This window comes from Balaenoptera musculus, chromosome 2, assembly GCF_009873245.2.
Source record: "Balaenoptera musculus isolate JJ_BM4_2016_0621 chromosome 2, mBalMus1.pri.v3, whole genome shotgun sequence".
Classification (NCBI taxonomy): domain Eukaryota; kingdom Metazoa; phylum Chordata; class Mammalia; order Artiodactyla; family Balaenopteridae; genus Balaenoptera; species Balaenoptera musculus.
In genome coordinates, this window is record NC_045786.1 from 32,864,723 (window position 1) to 32,870,315 (window position 5,593).

Here is a 5,593-nt window from a genome sequence, read left to right on the forward strand (position 1 = left end):
CCTTTTGCTGGCGGAGGGGCTTGCCTCCATGTTGATGGCTGTTACTGATGAGAGCTGTGGCTGCTGAAGGCTGGGGTGGCCGTGGGCATTTCTCAAAATAAGGCAATAAAGTGTGCTCATCGATTGGCTCTTCCTTTTGCTTGAACACTTAGAGGCCCTGTAGAGTTTTAATTGGCCTATTTCACATATTGTTGTTGTCTCAGGGAATAGAGAGGCCCCAGGAGAGGGTGGCTGGTCAGTGGAGCAGTCATAACACACACAACATTGTCAATTAAGTTCACCACCTTATGTGGATGAGGTCTGTGGTGCCCCAAAACAATTACAATAGTGACATTAGAAGATCACTGATCACAGATTATCATAAAAAAAATAACAATGAAAAAGTTTGAAATAGTGTGAGAATTACCCAAATGTGACACGAATTGAGCAAATGCTGTTGGAAAAATGATGCTGATAAACTCGTTCGACAAACCAGCAGTTTGTAAAAAATGCAATTTCTGCGAAGCCAATAAAGCGAAGTGCAATAAAACGAGGTATGCCTGTAGATGGAAAACATGTGATTTGGAAACTGATTTTGGTTTTAAATTCTAGTTTCACAATTTCAGGTTTGTTGATGCAAGCCATTTCACCTCTTTGAGACTCAATTCCTTATTCACAAAATGGGAACAATAATACTGCACAGAGTTGTTGGTAGGGATATTAAACGTGTTGTACCATTCTTGGCATAGAGTAAGTGTTGATATTAGTTTTTCTAGGGCTGCCATAACAAAATATCACAGACCGAATGGCTTAAACAACAGAAATATTTTCTCACAATTCTGGAGGCTGGGAGTCCAAGATCAAGGTGCCAGCAGGGTCGTTTCTGGTGACAGCCTCTCTTTTGGACCTGTAGATGGCCACTTTCTCACTGTGTGCTCACATGGTCTTTCTTTCTGTGTGCACCACAGCCCTAATATCTTTTTCCTCTTCTCATAAGGACACAAGTCCTATCGGATGAGAGTCCCCACCCTTACGGCTAATTTAACCTTAATTACCTCCTTAAAGGTCCTATCTCCAAATACAGTTGCATTGGGGATTTGAGCTTCTACATATGAATTTTAGGGGACATAATTCAGTCCATAACAGTGCTCAATAAAGTTCCATCATACCTTCTTCACTTTTTCTCCTAATTGTGAAAGCAATGAAAAAATAAAATGGAGGGATACTTTTACAATCTGTTAAGCATCAGGGTGTTAACCAAGAAAGTGCCAGGGGTGCCCAGTTATTTCTTTATGAAGTCGACAGTATTTCATGTCAGAACTGATAGACCTACAAGTAGACCTTCACAGGGACCCACTTTGCAGTGAACACACTCAAAAACGGAGAGGAAAAGGGGTATTTGGATATGGAAAAATACTTGGGCAATCCTATATGCCCAGCTGCTCATTAAAGAAAAAAATCATTAATAACAGTAAGGATGTCAACAATGCAGTAATAACAGAACTGGAGAAAATAGAATTGACTACGAAAAATTAATTTGTTTAACTAGAATAAAATTGTGGTCCACAAATAAGCTACAAATAACTAAAACTGGGGGAAAAAGGTGAGAAAAAATAAAGTAGCATCAAAACCCACATTTTACCAATGAAGAAATGGATGAGAAAGGAGGACAAAGGAAAAGAAGTAAAACCTGTAAAATTCATCTTTCATCGGCTATAAAGAGGAGTTAAAAGTTGTGCTTGTTTAGAAAGTTTAGAAATGGTGATTGTAGCTGTAAAAATGTTCGTGGAATGTCTCATTGATCGCAAATGATTTTTTAAAAATTAGAGGGTTACTTTTTAAAATTCTTTAAGACAGAAAATGAAGTATAAAACAATCGTTTATCAAAACACACATCAAAAGAGAAGACAGAGGACAAGTAGACATAAAGTGGGATGACAGATGATAAACACGGTGTGGTGTTTATAAAAATGAATGTAAGTGGCCTATCAAGCTATTTAAAGATTGTACTTTTTTTCTCTTTTTGGCTGCGCCTCTCGGCCTGTGGGATCTTAGTTCCCCGACCAGGGATTGAACCCGGGCCACGGCAGTGAGAGTGCCGAGTCCTAACCACTAGACCACCAGGGAATTCACTAAAGATTATATTTTTTTAAAAGTTACCATTAAGTTGTCCGTAAGATATGTTTCTGCAGCAGATTCTAAAAGTTAAAAATAAATTCATGGGCCAGAATATGCCTGTCAAATTCAAACCAAGGAACAGCCAGATTAATTCTGGACAGCACAGTGTCTAAAAGCAAAAGTTCTACATAAGACTTGCAAGCACATACAGCAAAATACTATAAAAATACACGAGAAACGAAACAAAAACGTGCTTTTTTGTTTTTTTTTTGGGAGGGAGAAAGTAATTTACCATTATCAGTCTATTACAGATCCAAGTAGACAAGAGATCAAATAAGGACATAGAAAAAACGAAAGACACAATAAATGCAGTACATATAACAGACTTATACGAAGTTTCATAATCCACAAATATGGATTACTTTTTCTTTTGAAGTATACATACCTGCTCTATAAGCAAAAAATGATCGCATACTAAATCATATCTATAAACACAAGAGCAGAAGTTTTATAGATAATACTTTGAGATCACAATGCAATAAGTTAAAAATTCAAATAGATATTAAAAAGAAAAAATACTCAGACATCTAGAAACTAAGAATAACGTCTTGCATGTTGCTGAGACAAAGAGGAAATTGAAACCGAGAGAAACAGAAAGAGACAGGGAGAGATGGGAGAATAAGTGAGAATGAACTTAACACTTTTGTAACAGAAAATCACATCAAGGGAAAAATAAAAGAAATAAAACAATACCAGAAAAAAAAAAAACTGAAAGAAAGAAGCAATGGAATAAGAAGAAAAGAAAAAAAGAGAAAAGCAGTGAAATGTAGGGTTTAAAGGGCTCCAAAGCTGAAGTCAAATGGACGTGGGCTGCTTATCTTCACTCCAACACACACAGCTCTGCAACCTTGGAACATCTGGTTAATTTCTCTGTGATCCATTTTCCCATGTTTCTCATCTGTAAAATATGGGTAACAGTGCCATTTTTATAGGGTTGTTGTAAAAATTATATTCAATAATGTCTGGTAAAGCTTAAAGCACAGTGTCTGGTAAAAAACTGATAAAGGATGAATGAACCTTAAGAGTTTGAAGTGGTAGTTACTGTTTCTGTAAGAATGGTAGTAGTAATAGCAGTGTTACTAAAAGCTACAACTTTGAAAGGCAAACAGAACAATCAAACAAAGCCTCTGGTCAACCTTTTAACAATATAAGAAATACAAAATAGATCATTAAATATGAGAATGAGATTCTAGTAACTAATATACAGGAAAAATTTTAAGTATATGGCAATATTACATATAGTTGTAGGATAAGAAATTTATCAATTTCAAGGAGAGTTATTCTTCACGTGTGTGTGTGTGTGTGTGTGTGTGTCTGTGTGTGTATGCATGCGACTGTATGGGTATGAGTATGTATAAAGATGACACAACACACACTCACACACCCCTAAAACAGATGGGGTCAAAGGCAAAAGGAAACACGAATAAGTCATTAAAATTTCTCAAAGGTCCTCATGGATTTATTGATAAACCTGTCTAAATATTTAAGACATTTACAATCTCCACCCAACACCATAAGTTCTTAAGTACTAAAAAAATTCTTAATTCATCCTATTTGTTTCTAATTTCTACATCTAACTGAGAAAAAGTTTGAAATGGATTAGAAGAAAATATCAGAGAATATTTTTATAGGCTGAAAGTAGGGAATTATTTCTTAAAGGTAAAAAAGCACTGATCACAAAGAAAAATATTTTAAAATCTGACTGCATCAAAATGACAATTTTTTTATTTGAGGTATAACTGATGTACAATATTATGTAAGCTTTAGGTGTACAACATAGTGATTCACAATTTTTAAAGGTTATACTCCACTTATATTTATTATAAAATATTGGCTATATTCCCTGTGTTGTACAATATATCTTGTAGCTTGTTTATTTTATACATAGTAGTTTGTACCCCTGAACCTTTACCCCTATTTTACCCCTCCCTCTTCCCTCTCCCCACTGGTAACCACTAGTTTGTTCTCTATGAGTCAGCTTCTTTTTTGTTATATTCACTAATTTATTTTATTTTTCAGATATCATACAGTACTTGTCTTTCTCTGACTGACTTAATTCACTTAGCATAAGGCTCTCTAAGTCTATCCATATTGTTGCAAATGGCAAAATTTCATCCTTTTTTATGGCTGAGTAATATTCCACTGTATATATGAAGCACATCTTCTTTATCCATTCATCTGTTGATGGACACTTAGGTTGCTTCCACATCTTGGCAATTGTAAATAATGCTGGTATGAACATTGGGGTGCATGTACATGTTGGAATTAGTGTTTTGTCTCTCTCTCTCTCTGTTATATATCCAAGAGTGGAATTACTGTGTCAAATGGTAGTTCTATTATTAGTTTTTTGAGAAGCCTCCCTACTGTTTTCCACAGTGATGCATCAAATTTCCATTCCCACTAACAGTGTACAAGGGTTCCTTTTCTCCACATCCTCACCAACATTTGTATTTCTGGTCTCTTTGATGATAGCCATTCTGACAGGTGTGAGGTGATATTACATTGTGGTTTGATTTGCATTACCCTGATGATTAGTGATGTTGAGCATCTTTTCATGTTCCTGTTGGCTAACTGTATGTCTTCTTTGGAAAAGTATCTATTCAGATCTTCTGCCCATTTTTTAATCAAGCTGTTTGGTTTTTTGCTGTTGAGTTGTATGAGCTGTTGATGTATTTTTAATATTAACCCTTTATCTCTCATATCACTTGCAAATATTTTCTCCCATTCAGTAGGTTGTCTTTTAGTTTTGCTGATGGTTTCCTTTGCTGTGCAAAAGTTTATAAGTTTGACTAGGTCCCATTTGTTTATTTTTGCTTTTATTTCCTTTACTTTAGGAGACAGATCCACAAAAACAATATTACGATTTATGTCAAAGAGTGTTCTGCCTATGTTTTCTTCTAAGAGTCTTATGGTTTCAGTCTTACCTTTAGGTCTTTAGTCCATTTTGAATTTATTTTATCAATATATGATGTTAAAGAATGTTCTGAAAATGACACTTTTGGGCGTGATAAAAATGCAATAAAGTTAAATAAAAAGATTAGAAAATATTTGTGTGGCACTTCTAAAGACAAAGAATTAATTTCCAAAATACCTAAAGAGCTTCTACAAATTAACAAAGACAAGAACAATAAAAGAATAGAAAAAGAATGAGCAAAGATAATGACCAGGCGATTCCAAGATATATGATGCACAACATAAAAAATACAAATACCTCTATGTTCTCTAAAAATAACAAAAATCACAGCAAAACCAGGGAAAATATTCTGGAAGTGTCCCTATCAGCCATATTGCAGTGAAGTGATATTTTGGTTTTGACTCTCTCTCTCGCCATCCCCATCCCTGCACTGTATTAGGAAATGGAATATACATATATCTGTGTATCTTGCACTGAATGTGCTGGGCACATAGGCGCACAATCAATGTGGAACTGCTGAAC

General features: G+C 35.2%; 1 non-coding gene across 1 annotated transcript; it reads right to left on the reverse strand.

Moving 5' to 3' along the window:
• Positions 1-2,034: 2,034 nt before the first annotated feature.
• TRNAE-CUC lies at positions 2,035-2,106 on the reverse strand. The gene has a single exon. It is a non-coding gene; the product is annotated as a tRNA-Glu (tRNA).
• Positions 2,107-5,593: the final 3,487 nt, after the last annotated feature.